Genomic DNA, 23664 nt, shown 5'->3' on the forward strand with positions numbered 1-23664 from the left:
GCATTCACAAAAGATTGACTACCAACACAATCCCCACAGGTGCCCTCTTCCCCTCTGGCTCTGCTGCTAAGTTTCTGGCAGTCAATATCATATGTACAGAACCCATGTCTAAATCCCCCAAATTAGATTAAAGGCTCAACAACATCATAACACAGTTTTAATCGCTGTGCTGCCTACCATGAACACAAATGACAGAACAGCAAGGGCAGATTCCCATGAATATCTGTTAGTAGAGCTCTTCTTCTTTCTTTTATGCTACCAGTGCAAGCTGGTTAGATTTTGGTTTGTTAAACCTATCCTGAACATTTAATTTCTCTTTGGATGCCCACACTCTGGCATCTTCTGTGACTTGTAGAGAATGGCAGGGTAAATCCTGATTGTGAGGGATTAGTGGTTAAACCTCTAACCTCACTGCAATGGATGGCTAATGGCACCTTGGTATGGTTTCCAGGGGGGCTGTGCTTTACTACTTGCAGCATTTCATTTCTAAAGCACATTTGGACTCAATGATCTTAAAGATCTTTTCCAGAGTAAATGATTCTGTGATTGTAAAGCAGCTCTTCTTGTACATACACATCCTGTTGCCTTGGAGTAGGGAACTGGTTGAAATTCTTGATTTGCTTCCTGCCTGTGCCTCAGCCATGGAAGCAGCAGGGCTATAGCCCCATGGAAATGGCAAGGGGGACTGTGCCAAGCAATGCCATCACTGCTGTGGGATAGAGAGCCTCAGCCTCCATCCCTTTTCATAAAGCCTAAATTCCAATACCACTGTACAGTTGAGAAACCTGGAGAAGTGTCTGCTTCTGACAATATCCACAGGAATACCTCTCCTCTACTGCTAGCCTGCCACCTTTCTGTATCTTGGAAGTGCTGGTCCCTAGGTGTGGGGACTTTCTCCTGCCTTTCTCAAGGAAGTGGCTCAGCTGTTACCTGCTGCCAGGAGCACAGGATCAAGGCCTGACATGTTGCTGATGATTTAGCTTTCTGGCAGCATCCTTTTTCAAGAAGTCCTTTCCCTGGTAAGAGTCCTCGAGAGTAAAAGCAACACCCAAAATTAAACTGGGACAATTGAACTAGCAGGACAATGTGGGGTAACCAGTTTTAGGGAACATTGACTCTCATCAGAGAGAAAAGGAGTAAAGTTTGCATTAGCAGATCTGTAATCCACCTTCTCTCATTTTTAGATTATGTGTTCTGGAAGGCAACATTTGCCCCAAGCTGGTCCCTGGTTGCTGGATGTGTACACCAAATCCAAAAATGTTCTGCAGTTGGGCTGACACTTGGGGATTAAAGATGTCATTAGTGCCCAGAACATCTTGGACTGGGGAAGGGGACAACCATCATTTATCCAGGTTGTTTCTACAACATCAGCCAGACCTTTGAATCATGCAAACAAAAAAATTGGCTAACATAAAAAGGTTGAGGCTTTCCAGAGCTGTCCAAACATATGTCTTAACTACCCCACTTTTGCTGCTTAAATAGCTTTTCATAACTGTTTATTGTTCTGGGAAATGTTCTGGAAAAGGTTGTTTACATGGTGGCTAAAGAAATATGAGGCAAAAGGCCACTAGATCTAGGAAGAACAATACTTTCTCTAGCAATCTGCGGGATATTTCTCTTATCTCCCTAACCAAAGTCTCTAGGCCATGCTCCTCATCCATGGTGCTTGGAAGCTAGGCAATTCTGCAGGGATAAAAGGAGATGTGTGAAAGTCATTTTCTGCCAGAGGCTTGACTCAGGTTGTCTAATCATTTTGCTTGGCAGAGGCTGGGGACATGCTGTTGCGAGCTTTTTGGTGGTAGGATGGATGCCTCAGATGCCAGCTTCTCATTGGTTTGGAGTTAAAACCATAAAACCTGACTGGGCTCCACATCAAGCCATAAATCAATTTGTCATGCCAAAAAGCCTGGCACACAGTTTGTGTTAGTATCCAGCCTCTGCAGCTTGACCTACACTTGCTGTCCAAACTGCTCAGAGACAAGCTGGGAGGTGACACTCTCTCCTAAGGACTATTGCTCAACTAGAGCTCTGAAGAAGAGAGAGAGAAGGGGGAGATGAAGGGCATGAAGTATTCTTCAGGACCATGGAAGTAATAAAAAAATCAGCAAAGGAGTTTAATCCCTTGTCAAGTACTGCTGATTCAGCCAGGGGGAGGAACAACCGGCAACCTCAGTTCAACAGCACGGTACTTCTTCAGATAAGTATGTTGCTGTGGAGAGTCATTTGCCTGCACACGGAGTCTGCCCGATGTTATTTCTTCACACCCCCTCCCCACATCTTATAGAGAGGTTTTCCTTTTCCTCCCCTTAAAATAGTTCATCTTTGTACCAAGGACCATGCCTCTGCTGCAACTTTCTCTGCAGAAGTACATTGAAATGCAGAGATGGACCCAATATTGGCAAGGAGGTAGGCAGGTTGTAACCCCATCTCTATACTGAGCCTTGTTTGGACAGGTTCTCCTCCCCAGCCAGCAAGACTATTCCTATGGGAGCTACTAGAAGAGCTTTTTTCCACCTCAAACATCTTGGTTTATTTTAATGTACAAGTGTCCCCTTCACCCACCATCACACTTACCTAGCAGCAGGAAGGATACAACAAGTCCTGAGCAGAAAGTTCACCCCTGAGCTACGGTCCTGTTGCCAACACTGACTTTGTGATCTCAGGCTAATCTCTAAAGCTGCTGTCTTTTGTAGTGAGGTGGCACTACAGCTTCCTGCATGAGGAGGTGCAGGGCAAAAACAAGGCAGGACACAAGACACAAACTACTCTGCAACAGGGCTGCACACCTGGCATGGACAGATGTACAGGTTAAGGAGTATTGGAGTTTGTTACATCCACAGAGCAGTCAGCACTTCTTAAGGTGTTTCTGTTAATCCCAAAGGCCTGACAAATAATCTGATCGATAAATTGGAGTTGCTCATATCTCAGACAAAACATTGAGCCCTGAAATATCGTCATCTCCTCGGGGTGCCTTGCAGCACCCCTGAAGGCACTCCCAAATGCAGCAAAGTGATGGGCTGGCACTACTCAAGAGCACAAAACCCTTTCCATCGGGGCCCTCATGCAGCTCTAGCTGTGATACCTTAAAAGGCTGGTTAGCACAGAGATGCTGCAGGCCTTATCTCCTGCCCATGGCTGCTGCTTTGGAGAAATTATATTTATAGCTCCCCCGAAGCACAGATGCCCAACTGTCTAATTACGAAACATATAGTTTGGGCAATGCAATAGAGGCAAGTCTGTCCTGTCCTCTCTCGTTCACAGACTCATGAGCAGAGGCAGCACTGAGCTGCAGCAAGGTAAGATAGTGTCTTGTTTTAGTTTTCACTGTCTTTTGAGCCCTTTTCTCTTTTCCACCTGCCATTTGCCATCACTTCTCAAGGGGTGTGCTTCTTTCTCAGGGGAAGAGTGCACTTTAAGATGTTTGTTCTTCTCTTGCTACCAGGGCACACACAGAGAGTCTCTCTTTGTATTCCCAGACTGTTGTTGGGAATCAGGTGCTAACTAACAGCTGCTCTTTCGTTTCTTCACTAAGAATACACTGTCATGTTTTCATGTTCTCAAGGAACACAACCATATCTAAGTATAGACACTTCCTTGAATAACGAACAGAATTACTTAAGGCAGAAAGCTTTTAATTAGTTTTTGAGGTTTTTTCCCCTCTATCAGCATTTTCTTCTTTATGTTGAATGTTTGGAAAATGAATAGATAGTGGAGAAAAAAAAGGTAGACAGACAGAAGGAGTATTTTACTTTTTTCTTCTTTCAGACCATTTTCTAGTGGCCGTGAAAGAAAAAAAGGAAAATTACAGGTGATGCTTGCTGATCTCGTGTTTTAAACAATTATTTGTTATGGATTACAGCAGTTGAGGGAAAAAGGAAAAGAAAGCAAAGCACTGAATCATAACTGTGTTTCAAAGCAGGAATTCATCAAAACTAGCCTGTAAAATGGCATTAGCAATAACTGCCAAATGCCAATTATCAGGATATTGTTACATTAAATTACTTTTAACCTCATCTCATGAGAGCATTAATTTTCAAATAAAACAAATAAAAGAACACCTTGTAGGGAAAATAATATTATTTGTGCATGTGCTTACATTTGTTTGGATGCATTTAGAGACACGTTTTTATTTTAAATATTCTTATAACCAAAGGCTTTGAAATCCAAGGATCACAAAATATGACACAAAGGTAAGAAATATTTATTTACTTTTAGTCTAAAAGCTAAAGCTATCACACATTGCACTAGAGTTTGTTTACTATTCCATTATTCAAGAACTTAAATGAAAGAAGGGTTTTTTCAGATGCTGAGTCCTTCATGGGCTTTGGCAGGATCTCAGGTCCCTGGTACCCTGAGAAGCAGGACTCTTTAGACCTGACACAAAGCCAGTGTTTATAGGATAGGAACAGCCCACTTCAAAGTGCTTAGGATGCAGGCCAGATCCTATGTGAGGATTTCAAAGGCAGGAGGCCAGATGATTACTTGGTCTGAAGCTGCTGGAGATGCAGGGACTGGAGATGAGAGGTAGGTGTTTACATCGGTGCACTTGGTGCAGCACTTTGGTCTGGTCCCAGGGCTGTCTCTTGGGCTCTGCCGTGGCAACGCATGCCTGGCAGTGCTCCTACAGGAAATGCAGCCCTGGGGCTTTGCCCAGGCCATTACACACTCATGGCCTCTGAAATCAAGTGAACACATCCAAAACCCGTCCTAGGGGGATTTGCTCTTAGACCATGCCCAGAGGGGAGAGCCCTACAAGTCAGGCCAACAGACCAGCATAGGTGACTGAATCTCAGTGCCTGGGAGCATCCTGCTGTCCTATCTGATTTATGAGTAAAGACATGGCCTCTGAGGTTGCCCCCAGGTATCCAACCTCATCTGTGACAGGCACTCACTACTGTGGTTGATGACCTCAGGTAATATGTCATGTCTGGCTTAGCTTTCCTGGGTTATGCTGGTGTGGGCTGTGACAGTCAGTGTAGAGATAGTGCTGGGAAAACATGCTTAGGGACAAGTTTGCTCCACCTTTCATGTCAAGAACAGCACATAAGTGGAAGAATAAAGTAATGTAAAAGACCACATTATCTACACATGCATTTATCTTATCTTGGGGCTTACTGTCCCCACATGGATGCCTTGGAAGGCTTAACATCTCCAGACACTGCAGCCAGCACCTCCACACATCTTGCTCCTCTCCAGCTGTAGCTGTCTTGCCGCTACACCATGGTCTGCTCAGATCTGCACAGAGCTCCAATCTTCTGCTCCCCAGCACTGGTGAGATGAGTTTCCTGTTACCTGGAGCCCAAAGGTAGCATGTCCTACCAGAGAATGCACTGTTTTAGAGGGACACCAGTGGGACATGGTGGCTGCCTTCACCCGTCACAAGATCTTGCTATTAATCTAAGCTGATGTGCCTCCACAGTAAATTGTGCAATAAAGAGATCATGTACAAAACCAGAATTTTTTAATAGCCTCACTTCTCACACACTAAGAATTTTCTAATGTCCTCAAATTCTTTGTCTATTTTCCAAGCTTCTGGCTAAAACAATAAAAATGAGAAAATTGTGCTGGTTGGGCACTTAGTGTTAAAATATTGCAGCCACTGGTGTATTGACAGTGTTCCCTTTTAAAAACAAGAAGCAGAAGCAGCATTCCAATCATGTAGAACAAAGCATTAGCTTTTTAAAAAACCTCTGTTGGCCAAAAGTCTTTAGCTGGAACAAAATGCAGGAACATACATAGTAATGCTGTGATTTTTCACAGGATTTGAATTTAAAAGTGAAGTTAAACAAAAAGACCCAAAGCCTGTTTCCAAAGTGAAACCATTCTAAAGGCAATCTCCAACAATAATGCTTTGTTCTTACCTATGATTTAAATATATGATTAATGGATGAATAACTTTTTCCCTTGAAAAAAGCAAGCCATCAGAACAAGGCAGACCTTTGACTGCAGCTGGCAAGAGGCTGTGAAGGGGAAGCCTCATTCAAACACTTCTTTAACACAGAAAATGTAAAAGGTTATTTTACAAGGAAGTAAACCAGAGAAGGAAGTGGATGTGAATACTGACTTGGGGTGAAATCCTGGTCCCACAGATATCAATAGGAGTTCTCTCAGATGCATCCACAGATTATTTTAACAAAACTCAGATCACTTTCTTTTTCTTCTAATTTTAATAGTGCCATACTTGTGTAGATTTGTATCACAAAAGTGCATTTGCATATTTTTTCTTACCTTTTTCCTTCTTTGTGGCTATGTGCTGTCTAACCAAACCACAGACACTCTGACACAGTTGTTTTTCAGTTAGATGAATTATTACTGACTGCAATATTTTATCTTTGGCTTTATATCACAGTGAGTACAGTTCTACACTGATAAATCTCAGGCTGTTTCAACAATGTTCATCATCTAATGCTGATCAGCTTTGAGAAGCATAGGTCATATTGCACCAAGTCCTAGTTTTTCTGAAAGCAGCTGGAGCAATTTTGCCTGGTTTTGCTCACTTCCCTCTGACAAACATGGAAGGAGAACTACCATGGACATTGCAAAGGGATTCATCCACTTCATAAAACTCAAAATGTTTCTGCTGCAGGTTGATTAACTGGCTACTTTTACCAAGTAAAAGTACTTTCACACTCTTACCAAGAATTAGTAAAACTGAAAGGAAACTAGAAGGAAAAATATTTTCCCTCAATTTCACTTCATATTTTCATACTTTCAGTAATTTTTTTTTATGAAGCCATTTGTACAGGGTGTCTTTTATAATATTCTTTCCTTTTCCTGTAGTGTCCATGGAACTCCCATATCACAACAAATTAGAGTAGAGCTCTCCTTTAAAAAGGAAAACAAGCACTTTGTCATGAGAAGAAAATAAGTGGGGACAGAAGTTGTCTCACACACCTCATAAACAAAGCTAGTGGGCTTTCAGATCAGCATATTCCCTGTCAAACTGAACAGATTTTCACCAGTCTTCCTAGAAATTTGCATGCTTTCTGTAGGAGGGGAGCATTGACAGCATTGATTAGTGCTCCTTTTTGGTAGTCTGTGCCTAGGTAAGCAAAGCCCAACATGCCTTGAGATTACCATATGAAAACAGAAATACCTGCAAGGCCACAGATGCCATCACACAGAAGCCCATTATCCTGTTATTTATACCATTTTTCCAATGCTTGGTATTCAAATTCCCTATGCATGGTTTCCATTGCAACACATCTTCCAGCCTCCAGCTCTGGGTGTGGAAGGCAGCAGGACACCCAGGGGCCTAGAATACTAATTATAATACAAAGAGAGAGAGACAGCATGGCACTTTTGGTACAAAACAATAGTAGAGAGGAAGTTCTCAGAACAAACTCTGTTGTACTTTTCAACACCACCACATAAGCCCCAGTGAGGAATTTGTGTGAGCACAGGTCAAACATGTTACGTGTTACATGCTCGCATGACCTGCCTTTCACCGTCGAGTATTTCTTCTCTCAACATCCTTTTAGGGGAGAAAAATAGCACTTTTTCCTAATTCAGAAAAAAGAAGTAAGGGTCCTCTAAGGACCAGATCTGAGGCCAGCCATGCCTCCTTTCTGCCTTTTTACCCTGTGTTTACTAATATAAAAGTAGGGCGGATCTGCAGCTTACTAAAGGAAATAGCAAAGAGTGCTGGCTCCAGGGCATGCTCATGGAGAAAGCTGGCAGGAGAAGCAGGGTGGGCATGGCTGTGAAAGTGCTATAAGCACTCAGGCAGAGCAGTCTGCCTTCCTCACAGGTCTTCCTCTGCTCTCTCCTGCAATGAAGTTCCCATTGCCTGCCAGTGCTGTGTCTGCTGCCAGACAAGCCAGTCCCTTCCCCACATTTTTTGCTGGATATCCAAGTGTTAGAAACTCTTTCTTGCAAGTGAGGAGTCTGGGTTCATGGAAATCCTTCTGGATACATGGAAGAGTCAGCATCATTGTGGAGAGGCTTTTCAGGGGCAGACAGATGGGCAGTGCTCAGTCATGTAAGGCATTTACATTGTAGCAACCCAGCCAGGACTCACTGGTCTTCATGGTTAGACATCAGGGATAAGCAAAAAGGACTAGCACTGCCTCATAATGTCAGTTCTGACTCCCCTCTAATGATTCATAAAAATTACTTATCTTCCAGCAAGAGACACTTTATCTTCAAGACAAGCCATTGTTACAAGTATTTCCTTCGTTTTACTCACAACATTCGAATTTCACTCACATTAAGACAGCAACTCCACTAGACAGCCATGTGAATATAAACTTGGCAGGCACAAACACAACCCATATGCCTATCAGGCTGAGAATGGATGGTATATTTTTTCAGCTCAATGTGAAGCGGTAGACACGAAATTCACATCAGCAACCAAATGATTTTTAATCCTATTATTTAAAGGGCCTGAGCACTTACAGGGTTCAAAGTAAGCACAGGCCTAAGAGGATCAACAGCAAGGACTCTACTTCAAAGTGCACATTCTAAGCTCATATACTCAATCATAATATATGTCTGAGCCTACATCTCAGACCCTCTCAGTTTATCTGTAGTATATACAAATGGTAGCTGGGAAGAAAAATAATTGTTGCCATACAGAAGGGTCTTTTTTCAAAGCAGGATGTCCCCAATCAAGGTCAGACTGGAGAGAGTGACTGTTTCTACTTACATCAAAATATTGTGAGTCTGAAGTAATTTGGGAAGTGATTTGTAACTGTATGCTTCGTTTGAATATTAGGCAAGTTGAAGGGTTTGGGGAATGATAGGTCCAACAGATAACCAGTCCTTGAAGTCCTTGATGGTTAGAACAGAAGAGGCTAAATGATCTCTTTTTTTTGCTTCTGTGTTCATTGTGGGGAGCTTGAAGAGCTTCCTGCAGCAGAATGCTTCCTCATGGGTATTGTCAGAGGATCTATTTCAAGCTGAAGTGTCTGTCAAAGAGGTATGGAGCAAATAAACAAAATGAATAGGAAGAAAATATTAGAAATAGATGGTGTTCATACAACAGATTTAAAGGGTCTGAGGACGAATTAGCTGAAATAGTAATAGTCCATGGCCTCTTATTTAAAACAGACTTAGAACTGAGCACCTGAATGTATCCAATACAGCATCAGCTTTTTTAAATGCTTCCAAGAGAAAGCGGGAGAAATAGAGCCTGGTAATACTGAGAAATTTAGTAGAAATCACCACACAGGGTAGAGAAGATGGGTGAATATGATACACTGGGAGAAATTCAATATAGCTTGGTAAGGAAAAATCATGCTCTACGGATCCCTCAGGTTCCTATAAGGTAAACAGCATGGAAATACAGGAGGTCTTTGGTTGAGATCATCTGCCTATTTGTCCTTTTCTATGTATTCACTAAGGGCCCTCACCACAAAACCTTAAAAACACAGTAACAGGATAAGAAGGAAGATATTTGCATGTATCACATAAAATCAATTGAAAGATAGACAGGTTTTACAGCAAAGAGATTGATAGGAGATTATTAGTGGAAATTCTTCTAAGACTGAGGAACCAGATGAGAGAAAAGGATCGTAGGCAACAGGATGAGTGGGCACTACAGTAGTCTCTCAAACTGAATGTAGATGTGCATAAAAGAGTGAATGTGGGGGGAAAACGTAACTTTAGCTATAAAGTAATGGTTTTGACATGTCTAGCTGGATGTGAAATTTAGAGGTTATATAGGTTTACAAAAAAACCCAAAACAACAGAACACAAGCAGCCAAAATGCAAACTGAATGCTAAAGTTTTGGCTACATCTCCTGAAAAACTAAACTGCCATATTGAAAAAGTGTGAGGAGGAATGATAAAACACGAGAAGTAGCATTTGTACAAGACTGAACAGGTAGACTTAGACTCCCTGGCCTAGGAGAGATGGCTGAGGGGAGATATGATAAAGATTGACAAAGATAGCATAGAATATGTAGCATATGAATAAAGATCACTTTTTCATTATATCTCCAAAGGTAACACCTAGGATGCCTCAGATGAAACTGGCAGGTAATATGTTCAAAATTAACACAAGGAAGATGGTTCTTCAGCAACACAGAGTAGAGCTACCTGTTACTGGAAACTGTGAATTTCCTTTCAGGCAACTGGGAGGGAACTGCAAGTTCGTGAAAGTGATATTCAGTATGGATACTGCCTCCAGGTTGAGAAATCCCCAAGCCAAAAGTTGCTGGAGGCTGGCAGAGTATTATGAAGAGATATCATTACATTCTCTTCTCCCTTTCTTCCCAAGACATTTCCCAAGAGCAGCATAACAAATTGGAGGAACCCAGTTTTCAGTGATTCTCTTATTGCTATGGTGTGATCCGAATAACTAACTACAAATGACAAGTTCTGCCTGACACTTCATCCTTTACAGGCATGAATGTTAGACTGAAAACTTCCTTCCTTCCTTCCTTCCTTCCTTCCTGCCTTCCTGCCTTCCTTTCCCTGCCTTCCTTCCTGCCTTCCTTCCTTGCCTTCCTTCCTTCCTTCCTTCCTTCCTTGCCTTCCTTCCTTCCTTCCTTCCTTCCTTCCTTCCTTCCTTCCTTCCTTCCTTCCTTCCTTCCTTCCTTCCTTCCTTCCTTCCTTCCTTCCTTCCTTCCTTCCTTCCTTCCTTCCCTTCCTTCCTTCCTGCCTTCCTTCCTGCCTTCCTTCCTGCCTTCCTGCCCTCCGCACTTCCTTCCTGTCCTAATCCTTAACCCTTAAAGGCAAGTTAGACAAAGATCTGCCAGGAATGACTTTGACATGGCCACTTCTGCCTTGGAAATTAGTTAAGTTCTTAACATGTCTGCCAGCTGCTCAGTTTTTCAAGCCTGTCTTTGCTCAGAAGTTCCTGAGGCCTCTGGCTGTCTGATAAAGTGAAATGGTAGTTTCAGATGTTGTGATTTATTTCCAGAGTGTGATAACAGCTATCAGGACTCCAGGCAGAAAAAGTGCTAAGGGGAGCAGAAGCAAGTAATACACACAGGAGTAAGGTTTTGGAGAAGAAGCCATGAACAGTGGGTCAGTGGGAGGGGGAAAGACTATGGAAAGGGGATTTTGCTTAAAAATGCTGAAGTGTGCTGCTGGGAACGCCACAGGGAATGGGAGCTATTTTTTACAGAATAGCAAGTCTCTGGTGCTGTTGGAAACACAGAGTGATTAGTTTCTTGGAACAATCACAGTGTGTTTGTTTCATGCATCTGGAACAGGGAATGATAAATCATGATTATACTAAAATTAATGAATCCTAAATTAAGGGGTAGTATTTACCAGCTCAGAAGACCAGCAATTACTGCAACCTCTGTCATAATTTGACGTCCCAGATTCCATCTGCAGGGGTAGGAAGCCCAAAAGGTTCTTCTCATCTGTCATATTCAGGCCCCACATGGCAGTCAAGTTGAATCCAGAGGAAAGAAGCAAGAGCTCCTCTGCATAGGTCCTTGCACTATTATCATTCAGTCATATGAAGACCCCCACATGTTGTTGGGGGTTGTCTTTCTATCCCAAAGCACTCCCAAAAACATGCCACCAAGATCTCTGCCCTTGGTTACAGATGAGCCAGCTATGGAGCTGAGGGGTTTAGCAAACACTTAGAAGCCAAAGAAATGTGAAGATGGCAAAGACCAAAATGTTTCACTCTAGTTTCCTTAAAATTAAAGGCACCACCTGTTCCTTAGTGAGGGGAAAGAATGAGAAATAATGCTAGGGAAAGTAGATGAAAAGACTGTATTCCATAAGAATTGTTGTCTTCCACTCTCTTTGTTGTAAATCTTCATTATTTCTTCATGCAGTTCACAGCCTGGTGAGGGCTGTTCAGGATGGCTGCCCCACATGGTACAGGCAGCTAACTGCTTGGGGAGCTGTTTGATGGGCTGCCTCTATCCTGCAATGGCCTCTATAGTTTTTTTTTTAATCCATGAGGTCCTGGGATAGATTTTCTGACAATACTGCTTGTCCAGTGAAGGACTTGTCAGTCCTGTAACACAGTGCCTCATCTTTCCAAGCTTTTGGAAACTCATCTGTCAACAAGAGGGATTTTCCTTGGCAGATACCATTCTTTTAAGCCCTATGTTGATGCATGAAGCTTCCTCTGGTGTTCTATCTTCTTCTTCGTCAAGCACCACTACACCTGTGATCAAATTTTGTTCCTCTGCACATCAGTGATAAAAGCTGTTTATCTACTCAGCTGGGAGAGAGGAAAGCAGCAGAAAAAGGGACACAGCTGTCCTTCTGCCTGGGTCATCCACTGCAAGCCCTCTCTTGCATCTCAGTTGTTCACAGAAGGAAGGGTATGGGAGCAATTACACAGAAAGTGACAGGCCACATCCTGACAGGTGTCTCACTGCCATATCCACTTTGGGACATCTCTTTCAGGAGATAGATTTCTCTGAATGAAACTGGGGCTAAATGGATCGAAAGTCCTAACTTAAAAAAATTAATGAAATCTTTGTCCAAACTGGCCATTATATTCTACAATGCTTTCGTCTCTATCCCAGACCATGCTATCATAGAGACACACATGTATTTGAGTCTCAATGATCTCTATTATCACACAGCATCATGTTATCCTTCTAAAGATAACTTTTCCTATGGAAAACTGAAGTTCTTTGATGCTACTCAGCCATGGCATCTTTCTCTAAATTCCTGAATAAATTGTTTAGCACTGCATGTGAAAACTATTTAAACATATTAAGAAAGTAAACATGGAAGTATTTTTTTTTACAGATTAGATTGGAGTTTCTAAATGACTAATGTTTCCACATTGATTTAGGCTAAACATCAATAATAGAAGTCTTGCATGATCCCAAAGCAGACAGACTTTCTCTATCTGCCTTGTCTGGGGTGGTTTCAATGGATTGTCCAAAGATATCTGTAATTCCCTCATCAGAATCTGCAGAACTGATATTTCTTACCTGATGTGTCTTTCTACTTGAGGTTCAAGTCTCCTAGGGGAAGAAAGGAAGATCAGAATATTGCAAAAAGCCTTGTGACTTGGAAACTGAGTTGGGAAAGAAAATACATGCTGAAAATATCTTTTCATCCTTTGTAAATTCCTCATAATCTTGGGGAAAATACTTATCTGAGCATTTTATAAGAATGAAATTTCAGGGAGATTTCATATTGCCCAGCTGTTATTTTAGGTTTAATGAACTAAAATGCAACATCTGCACTAGTCTACACTCCTTCCTAAGTAGTAGTGCCAAAAATAGCAGCTCTCCTAAATGCACCCTCTCATATTCAATTGAAGCTTGTGTTACACAGACTCAAGCATCAAAAAGGGAATTAGTTGAATTCTGATAAAGTAACTTAACAGTTTCCATGATAAATTGGTGGAGTAAGGAATCAGCCAGTAGCTTAGCCATTTTCAAACCTAAAAGTGTATTATTTTCCCCTCCCCTTCTCTCAGAGACATTCTATTTCTCTGTGTCTCAAACTGGGGGAAATAAAAATATTCCACTCCCAGCTGTCTCTTTCCACTACTTTTCTTTGTTCATTCTTTTCAGCCAGAAAAGGAGATAAGTGCTGAAATTACAGTTATGCCACCATCAGTCCAGTAGCTGAAGTGAGACTTATGAGGGCTTAGTAAAATCATTGAGAAGTCCTGCTATGAAAATGGTACTATTCCCATCTTTTTTCCTCATATGGGAGGTACAGCATTCTACACATAAAATTAACCTGTTAAACACACAGACCACTGAAGAACAAGCAATATGCTGTGTAAATGCCATATACATGAGGAAAAGATAAATATAAACCATAGGATGCTTATAAATCACTGTATGGTACTTGCATTTCCACTCTTGATTTAGGCCCCCTATTGGAAGCATTGCCCCCGTTTTCATTGCATTCACTCCTCTGAAACCTTGAAGATGCCTCATCTCTGCTAGGTTCTTTAGAGAACCAATGAAGTAAAAATGAAATATAAAATACATATACAGAGAAAGAAGAACTGGGTTACATAATAAATTTGTTAGTGAAAGGTCCTCTGCCCTTTCCTCCCCATCTCTCTGAAAATTAATGGCATTTGTGGCTCTCCCACCCACCCACACCTGTTGGATTTGATTCTGGTGGGAAAGGGGCTGGGAAGGGCTGCCAATCACTGATGAATATTTACTTGCCAGATAAATGTGGGGTGAGTGGTCCTGAAGGAGGGTAAGAGGTCTGGCACTCCCTATACCTTCCCTAGAAGTGTTTGATGGAATGCATACACCTCATTATGGGATGAGGGAAGGTGTGCCTGGTAACCTTCCGCATCTCTTTCACAGCTCCAAATAGTCTTGAGGTGGCTGCTGAGTGTCAAGTCCCATAGTGAGCTCACAAATCAGTGGGTTTTAAATTGGCAGAGCTTCTTCTTTCTCCAAGGAGTCAGAGGTGATATATTAAATTAGGCAAAAATTACCTTATCTTCCTTAGTCAACCCAGACCTGCAACAGATAAACTAAATCATTTCCGCTGGAGTCAGTATATATTTAAACATATAATTGTGGAAAACACTTGCCTTGTATGACAAGGATCATCAGAAAATCTCTGTCAGACTTTCTGCAGTAGCTGTCAATGGACAGATGGGGAAATAAAAATATCAGGAATATTGAAAAACATATTGATGTTTTTCTGACACATTCAAAATAGTTTGTTTAGAAAAGTTTGGAATCAAATAGCCCAATTCTAATCACCTTCAAGGCCTTTCTCCTTTTCAATGTACACTACTAAATTAGAGTTGAGGTAAGAACAGTAACTAAGATGAAAATAAATAATTATTGTTGCCACTGTGCAATAGTTTAACCTAAAAGAGAGAAACTATTCCTCCTAATACATTCATACTCTAGCTAGTCCTTGGTAAATTTCCTAGCAACTTACACGTGAGTTTGGCTGTCCTGAGCTTTATATTGACAGACAGTGAAGCTAATGAACAGAAAGATGAAATGTTCTGTCCAAGGGCATCCAGGAAGTCACTGATGGGACTGGAAACCCAGCCAGTATAGCTCTCCCAAGATATAGGTGCAGCTCCAAGGTAGCTCATGGGTTCAATGAAAATTTTTCACTCACTGGTTTAATTCATTTTACAGTGCCACTGCAAATTCAAAGGAAGAATCAGGGACTCCCCATGTGGCTGGGGAGTGCAGCAGCTTTGATTTTAATAAGATTTAATTGCCATGGCATTCTTAATCCTGTATGTCCATTGTCAGTCCTCCAGGGCATGATGCCTGTGTTTTGAGAACTCAACAGCAAAGGCTGGATCAACTGACAAACAGATCATTGCTGGCCACCAAAATAACTCACATCTGTAAATGAAAGTTGTTTTCTTATAAAAGAACCAGGAATGGTCCCTCCCCACCATTTTATTCTGTGCTTTTCTAGATTTGGAGTAGCATTGAGACCAACCAACTCATTTTACCCCCATTTCAAATCTGGCTGTATTTGGGTGGATAAGAGGACAGAAAGTACAGGGCAGGGTTCTGGCATAAGTTCGTTTTGCAGGAGAAACCCTTATCTAGCCCATGTGCACATTTACTCCACCGCTGAGGCACGCGCCAGAACCCAGTATCCAAAACTGGACTACCTGGTATCTTCTAGATGCAAAACAACAGCAAGACTCTCTTGGGATAATGGGCTTTACATATTTATCCTTCTGGTATCCCTTGAGGTTGGAAGCATTCATATTAAAGCACCTCCCTTTGGCAAGCACCAGTCATTACTGAAGAATTACCCTGAATTGCCTTCCCAAGCCTAGCCCTCAAGCTGCAGAGAGCAGACATCTCCCATGTGCTTCTCATCCAAATTCTCCCTCTGGGAGGTTTCCCAGGACCTTCACTGTTTTGATTAGCAGAATGTGTTTCTGCTAGAATGGTTGATAAATGAAATTGGATTTTGTAGCAGGAAAAGTAGTTCCTGATTATAGCAGGATTAATAGTTCCCTCTCTTCTTACCATGTGCACACTGGCAAGGCTCTCAACTGGGTACTGAGCATGTGCTGAGACAAGCTGTTCCTTTGGCTTTTTCTTACAAAGAGATGGTTGGTTTTGGTTTCATTGATTTCCCCTGCTTTTGTTCGTTTTCCTCCTGATTATGGGGAAGCTTGGTAAGAAAGAAGGGTGGAGAGAAACTTGACTGGGGTCCAAATGCTGATAAAGAAATGCCTGTACACTTGGTCTTTGTAAAAATGTGCACCTCTCCACAAAGGAGAAGAGAGACAGGTTGTTTCACTCTTCTTTGGCAAGACACTCAGCAGGCAAAACGACCAAAGCAAATAAAGCCTCATACCAATTTTAACCAAGGACTTTATTCTCTCAGCCAGGTGAAGAGCCTTACAAATGTTTGGTCTTGAGCTGCTGTAAAACCTCTCCTTCTGTAAAGAGCGAGCTCTCAGATTTAGCAAAGCCGTGTTATTAATGAGCATCATGGCTTTAGAGAAACAAAGGCTGGAGGAGGGGAGAGGGAGCCTTATTTTAGGAAGGGGGCCAAGAAAGACAAGATGTTTAGGAGGGGGAAGTATTGACACCCTTGCAATAGAGAAAGTGTCGAATGCCAGCTGCAGAGCTCCTCAAAGAACGAGAGTCTCCGATGCTTTTGTGTCCTTATATGGTAAAATGATAGCGAGGGGTTTCACTGGGCTGGGGAAGGCAGCAGCCTCTTTCCACACAGCGCTGACTGCAGAGCTGCGATCGGCAGAGCCGCTCTGTGCAGGCAGCAGAGAGCCCGGGCTGGCAGTACAGCTCTGCGCTGCAGGCAGGCCAGCGTGCTCCTTGCACATCTGTTAGTGGATGTGACCCCCTGTCCCCGCTCCAGGAGGTGGCATTAACTGCCCGCTGCTGCTCTGTAAGTAAATACCCCTTTTTCCCCTTCCCTCCCACTACCCACAGAACATATCTTTGGAGGTGTCGCTTTAAACAAAGGGTGCGGAGAGGAAGAGAGGGCTGCTTAATATCCCAGTGGGTTTTGGGGGAAGGATGCAGAGGAGAGAGATTGCTGGTCCCCCTTTCTCCTGAGTGCGCGGGGAGGGGTGTGAAGAGGACAAAAAGACAAATTTCTTATCACAGCAATTACTGCTGCATGTCAGTAAAGTGACACATCAGCGAGCTGATGAGGAGCTGGGTCTTTTCATGTGTAACTATTTTTAATGACTGTATTGTGCTGAGTGTGTAATCCCCTGGGGAGGTGATAAAAAGTACAGGATGGGGTCTTAGATTCCTTACACCTCCGTGCAGTCCTGCTACCGAGCTCAACAAAGGAGCATTTTTGTACTGTAGCAAGAGCAGATACACACGAAACAAAGGTAGCCTCTCCTTTTTGCTGGCAGTGTGGACAGATTGTGTATGGGAAAAACGGGGAGCCATCAGCATCTGTTTCTTCCTTTTCTGTGGAGAGAATAAATTAGAATACAAATCCCAATTAATAGCTCTGCATTCCTTCTTTTTGTGCTTCTCTCTGTGTGCATGTGTGTGCAGCTACAATAACCCAGTCCTTACTGTATGCTAACGTGGATTTCCCTGTGTACATAATAAAGGAAATACTTTCATTGTCTGCATTGACGGCTGTTCCAAACTTTTTACTCTCCCCAAGGGATGTGGCTTTTATTTAGTTGACCAAATACCTGCATATTCCAGCTTTGCTGTGTAGAGACACACACAGCTTTGCTGAGTACACGAGACAATAAATGTTATAGAAATATATGTACCAGCAAGTCAGTCAGTCTGTGATTGCCACTCACCTGACTCCAATCTAGAGGTACATTAACTAAGATTGCTAATTGACATTGAGATTACCAGGGTCAGTAACCGTAACATTTATTGATGGTTATGCGTATTTATACATTGTCTTGAATAGGAATTGTTCTAAAAGGGACCAATATAAGGCTGTGTTATTAGATACACAAATGAACACAAATGGGAAAGAATACTACAATTAAGGTTGTCTCTGTGTTTCTGCTGTGAACCCTATTTTTATCAGTTTATAAATTTATGGGACTCCCAGCTTTCTGGCCAAAATCTTCTGTGCCTTTTATCAGCCAGATGGTAAACTTTGAACATGATTGTTTCAGGCATTTGGATATGGAAGGCAAAAAAAAAAGTTGGTATTTGTTTCTTTTACAAAAATTTATGTCTGTTTTGTGCACCTGTTGATGTAATTGGGAAAGGATGGATTCTAAAGGTTGCTTTTTCAATAGAACCTGACCAATTCTTGGTCACATAGGGAGAAATTTTTTTAAAAGGATACACTGTATTGAAAACTCAGCTCCTGACATACCATAGCATTAATATCTAAATCTGACCAGAGTACCAATAAAACTGTCTTTTACCCTAGCCATAGGCTAAAATGATCTCTGGCTTGTGAACCAACATGTGGTTGTGGTGAGTGGGGCAGCTGAAAAGACATAAAATGCTGTTGTTGAGGATTCAACATTGTAAAAGTTACCTGGGGTTTCCACCTGGCATCTCCATCTAACTAGCACACCTGACACTAGGGGTGGACCAGTTATGGTGGTCTTTTGAAAAAGCCCAAGATGGCTAAAGTGCTGGGATAAAATATAATTATTTTTGGTTCTCACCATTTTATCAAATGTGCTCCCACAGAAATCAGCAGTGGTTGACAAATCAGAAAGCACCAAATAGACACTTCCAGGTGGTTTGGATTTACAGGATAATATTACTAATTTTTTGTGAAATCACTTTCATCTCACAGGAGTGGCTATATTGTGTCAGATATTGTTTGTCTATGTGAAGCTTGTACCATGTAGAGCATGTAATGGTGATTCCCAACTGAAGAACTCAGGTACAAATAATAATCTATTTCCCACTTCTTAGAGAAGTCTAGGGATAGCTCTTCCCTGAAATCACATCTTTCCTGTCCATGCAGACATCACCTCTCCCAGATGGCACACCTTGCATTAGAAAAGAGATCAGACAATTCCTTTGATCACACGCAACACAGTCGGTCAGGATTCCATCATGTTTTGAAAGTCAGAAGCCAAAAAAACCCACAGCCCCAGAACACTGGTGACAAAATACAACTTCTGTAATTGTAAGGGCTAATGACAGTTTCTGCTACACTGCAAATTCAAACGTTCATCCCAAAAGAAAGGGATGAGGAGGGCTGCAAAGACCTATATTCAGGAGAGACCTCTGGCTCAGTTCTCCAGAGCACTAAGCTCTGAGCCTCAGAGCCAAGCAATGTGTTACCTGCTGATCTCCTCACCTCCCTGCCTTGCCTCATCCCACAGGGGCTAGGATAATCAGAGTTAAGGGAAGGTCAGATGAGTGTTAACACCTTTGGCCACAAGCAATGCCTGTTGCTGCTGGCCAGCATGCTGACAGTCTTTCAAGGTCCCCACAGACCAGGAACATTCAGGTCTAAGTCTCATTCATGTTTCTCTGATGGGAAAATCTGTCCTGAGCATCCCTGGACACTCTGAATGGTGTAGTATTGTAAGCAATAATCTTTCCTCAGTTGGATACTGCTTCAGAGAGTGGGGGAATCTCATAATTTGCATTTTTAGACTGATTAATTCTAATGGTGTAGTTTTAATATTTAATTTACATATGCACAGTTATTTGTAATGCAGATTCACCCCAAGTGAGAGTGTGAAATGGCAGGGTTATGACAGGTTTCATGAAAATAATCTTGGATACATTGACAGCCACTGAAGCATTAACATTTCAACAATATTAATTAGCTATATATAGACAGAGTTTGATTATAAACCACTAGAGCCTTTTCCTAAGGATGAACATCAAAATACTCATGCCAGGTGAAAAAGTTAGTTTTGTTCCTTTTCACATACCCTTCTATATTATATTAGATTATATCAACTAGGATGCTGAATGGTTACTGTACATATAATAATATGCCATAAGAGGAATGCAGGTGAGCATAACACTGACATAAGCATATTCACTTCTCCCTTCTACAGGAAATTTTTGAATTTAAAGTTTCAAATATATCAACCATTGCAGAGAAAGGTGTAAGGTATCACTCTGATGATGTTAGTTCTAGACCCTCAGCAAGCATGAGGGCTCAAAACCCACCACTGTTTCTTCACTTCATCTTGCATAATAAAAGCAGTAAATTGCATAAAGTAATGACATACCTGTAAGCATTTACACAGATATATTTTGTCATTGCTCTGAAGCACCTTGAGATTTAGAGCAGAAATGTCTCCAGAGACCAGGATATTGCCTTTGATGAATTCCACCTCTCCATACTATGCCATGCAGCTCTCCATGGTGGATTCACCATCTTTCTTCTTCAGCTGGGAATAATCTTGCCCACAAAAAGATTGTTTGTGTCTATGTCACCAGGCTTTCTATGTCTTTGTACTTTCTTCTGTACCTCTCACGCACCATAGGTACTTTGGCTCAACCTCAGCAGATGTCCTCTCTGCTCTCTTGTGCCAGTCTCCAGCTACAAACCTCCCCAGAACTGGGTCTAACTGGTTTCACCCAGGTGCAATCCATCTGGTTTGCTAAGATGTATCTAGCTGAACAGGTGCCCCCAAGGTTTACACAGCCTCCTTTGCCAAGTTTTGGAAGGCCAGGGGCATGGCAGCTGAGCAGGGAAGTTTGGATACCTCACAGCCCAGAGGCATCCCCTGCCACAGCAGTTTTATACAGCAGCTGTAAGACGTGCATTAACTGATCCCCCAAACCAGGCGTGCCAATTATCTTAGACACAAGGGGGCTTTGTGGTCTTACCTCAGTAAGCAGAACCAGAGCTGTGCTGCTAGAGGCCAGAACAAATAACAAAGCATTCTTCTTTCACAGAATCATCCCGACTTTCCTTCTATCCTTTCTTTAAAGAAAGAAACACAGGCTATTTGGGACACTGTTCTGGTTTTGTGCCCTTGGTAGTAGTATGAAGGTTTTCAAAAATACAGAAAAATTTGGAAACATGACTGCATGGTAGCACATGACATTTCTGTGTATTTTTATCTTAAAGACTAATTTCTCTGAGATTAGCAGTGTTCCTGTCAATAAGAGAAAGCAATCCTTTTCTGGGAAAAGAAACCTTTGTTGGAGTTTAGTGTCTGCAGACATTTAGCTTAAACACTACTTTTGCAGGATAGTGCCAGAAATAATAACAAGATTTATTAGTCTTATACTATTTTTCTCCTCTATCACTTTTTCTTATCTGCTTAAATGCTCTTATTAAAAATATAAACTTTCATGCTTATGCAGGATCAAGTACTTGACCTTTCATTTGAGCAAGCTTTTTGCTTATTTTGCAAGAGAAAGAAGGAGGACAGCAATTTCAAAAGGCTTTAAAATAGAAAATAAAAGCAAGCCTTTCCACTTGAACTGTGCTCCTCTTTGCTGTGGCAGATTTAAGTCATGGTTCATGTTTTTTAAATACCCTTCTTCTGCAACTGAAATATGTGCAGGAATATGGGTAAGACCATAGACCCTCCAGTAATTTCAGTATCAGCTGGAGAAAACCATAGAGGAAACCCTGTGGGGTACACTTTCAAAGTGTCATTGCTCAGTTTTTCTGTGGCATTTGCAGATATTACCACCGGTTCTTGCTCTACCACTGCTGGAGCGGCTCTAGACTGGAGCAGAACTGTATTGACTGCCAAACACAATAAACCACACAGAAACCACAAGTGGAGTGTTCCTTCTCCACTGCTGTAACTGGGATTACTTTGGCCAGATGCATGAGGAACCTTGCCACACAAGAAACATTTTCTATTTCACTTTTTTATTATTTATGTTCTGCTAAGGAGTACAGTCTTAACGAGCAAGCTATCCACTTTCCAGGTCATGATAGGCTGACTGTGCAATCCAGACAGAAACCAGGTATGCTTTGGTTATCTGCATATGTTAATGCAGTCTGTCGGGTCAGAAAATTGCTCTAAAGAGACTTAAAAAAAAACGTAAAAAAGAGATCAGAATGTTATACCATACACAAAATAAGTCAGCCATTTCCAAGGAAGGTGAGTCCTTGGAAAAATCCAAATGTAATTTTGAAGAATATTATAAGGTAATTTTATTGAAAATAAAATACTTTTTCTTAGCTTTTAAAATTTACCATCTAAAGGCATGACTGGGATATTTTACTTGGGGTCGATTTTTTATTGGGTTTTTGTTTATTATTACTATTATTTTCAAATATTAAACTAAATTTTCCTGGCATTTGATGAAGAGCTTTTCTGACATCTGTAAATATCTACTCTGAGCTTAAGAAACAGCAATTAACACCTTTGTAACTAAGTACTTGTAATATCCCAACCTTGATGTGGACACTGGTAAAGCACTGGGTTTGTTAACAGGGCTGTTCTGGGAGAGAGATGATATATCATAAGAGTCTTGTTATCTTGAAGACAGGGTGCCAAATTCTTTTTGTTGTACTTACTTCAGGATTGCAAGATAAAAAGTCTTCCGCTTTCTTCTCAGCTTAAAAATTTAAAAGACAAGGAGTGCAGCCACATCTGCCTAAACATCCCTGTCTCATTTACAAGCTAAGAATAAACCCCAGACCACTTGTGCCTCATAGCCTGGTTAGTCTTTTCATTGGCCATCTTCAGTGTAAAGCAGCAAATGTCCTTCTGTGGCCCATGGAGGGAGACCTGCCTTTTGTGCATCAGCTGGCTTGGCTCCCCGTGGCCAGGAGCTGCTGCTGAAGGGTCACAGCTCCAAGCAACTCAAAGCATCAACACTCGTCCTATGGCCAGCAGCACCTCCAAGCACTCAGGTTCCCTTTGCTCCATTGTGACAATGTTTGTGGCACTCAGTGAAGAGGGTAAGATACATCTGGAAAGCCAAACAAAGAGGGCTACCAGCCCTTAATGTGTTTTCATAAATCCAAACACACAGGAGTGCTTTGGGTATCCGTGGTTTACATCTACCACTGGCTAACTTTCTCACAATGGGGTTCAGGTGAATTCTGACCATACATAACTTTCCCCCACCCCCCTACCTCTCATCAGTATTACAAGAAAACAGTTATTTATTTATTTTTTTTTTTTAGGGTAAATTTAAAAGAAATTAAATTAGGTTTCCCTCTTTTCCCCTTGCATGACCTTATGGTCTGGTTTGGAAAGATGCTTGGGTCTTCCAAGAGTGTTTTCCTGTTGCTGCAACAAGATGATAGATAATGAGTGTGGTAAGAGCAGCTAAGTTACAGGAAAAAAAATCACCTTTTGCCAGAAAGGCCAGCATAGTTTGAACTGTCAGTTCATGGTTGTAAATAAATCTTTTCATTTTAGCCATTGCAGCATTAACATAAATTGTTTCCAAATGCTCTAGACAGGCATGGCTCATGTCACTGGAGTTGCCAGACACAAATCTTCCTTCCTCAGGGGAAGAGAAATAAACAGATAGGAAATTCTCCATGTGTACTCTCCTTCTGGAAAAACAGTCAGGTGGGAGAAGTGTCTGTACATCTTGAAGGAAGAGTTTTTGTTTCCTGTGCAGGTGGACAACACAACACACCAGCCCAGGGGCACAGGTAGAGAGAGCCCTGGCACTACCAACCTAATTAAGTCAATAGCAAGTACCCCTTTGGCATCTACAGGGGCTTAATTCTGTGTCTCCAGATGCTGTTACAACAGGAGATCAGAACTTCACTGAATAAACTAAACAACTCCTACATGTTTTAGATAGTTTCCCTTGACTTCTTTCTTGTGCGTGTGCATCTACACCTCTCAGTGCTCAACACCCCCTAAGAAGAGTTGAAGAGATGGACACAACAGCATTAACTAGGCTTACAGACATAGCT

The 23664-nt window shown here is 41.8% G+C and overlaps 1 protein-coding gene and 1 long non-coding RNA gene across 5 annotated transcripts in view; one reads left to right on the forward strand and one right to left on the reverse strand.

Annotated features, from left to right (window-relative positions):
* The first annotated feature begins 3156 nt into the window (after positions 1 to 3156).
* The window catches only part of FHL2 (four and a half LIM domains 2), a 37479-nt gene continuing 16971 nt past the window's right edge, over positions 3157 to 23664 (forward strand). Inside the window, exon 1 of one of the 4 annotated variants that reach the window (XM_014255575.2) lies at positions 3157 to 3296. The gene's annotated coding sequence lies outside the window, so the exon portion shown is untranslated. Of the gene's footprint in view, positions 3297 to 15296; positions 16771 to 23664 lie in introns of those variants that run through there. The other 3 variants (XM_088051449.1, XM_014255608.2, XM_005516561.2) reach the window with 3 other exon arrangements.
* Positions 17023 to 20509, reverse strand: LOC148184817 (uncharacterized). Its single transcript, XR_015771864.1, has 2 exons — positions 20039 to 20509; positions 17023 to 17309 (listed from the first exon to the last, which is right to left on the reverse strand). It is a non-coding gene; the product is annotated as an uncharacterized LOC148184817 (long non-coding RNA).

The sequence above is a fragment of the Pseudopodoces humilis genome, chromosome 2, assembly GCF_049639895.1.
Source record: "Pseudopodoces humilis isolate 2021_Gansu_Grassland_sample_001 chromosome 2, ASM4963989v1, whole genome shotgun sequence".
NCBI lineage: Eukaryota > Metazoa > Chordata > Aves > Passeriformes > Paridae > Pseudopodoces > Pseudopodoces humilis.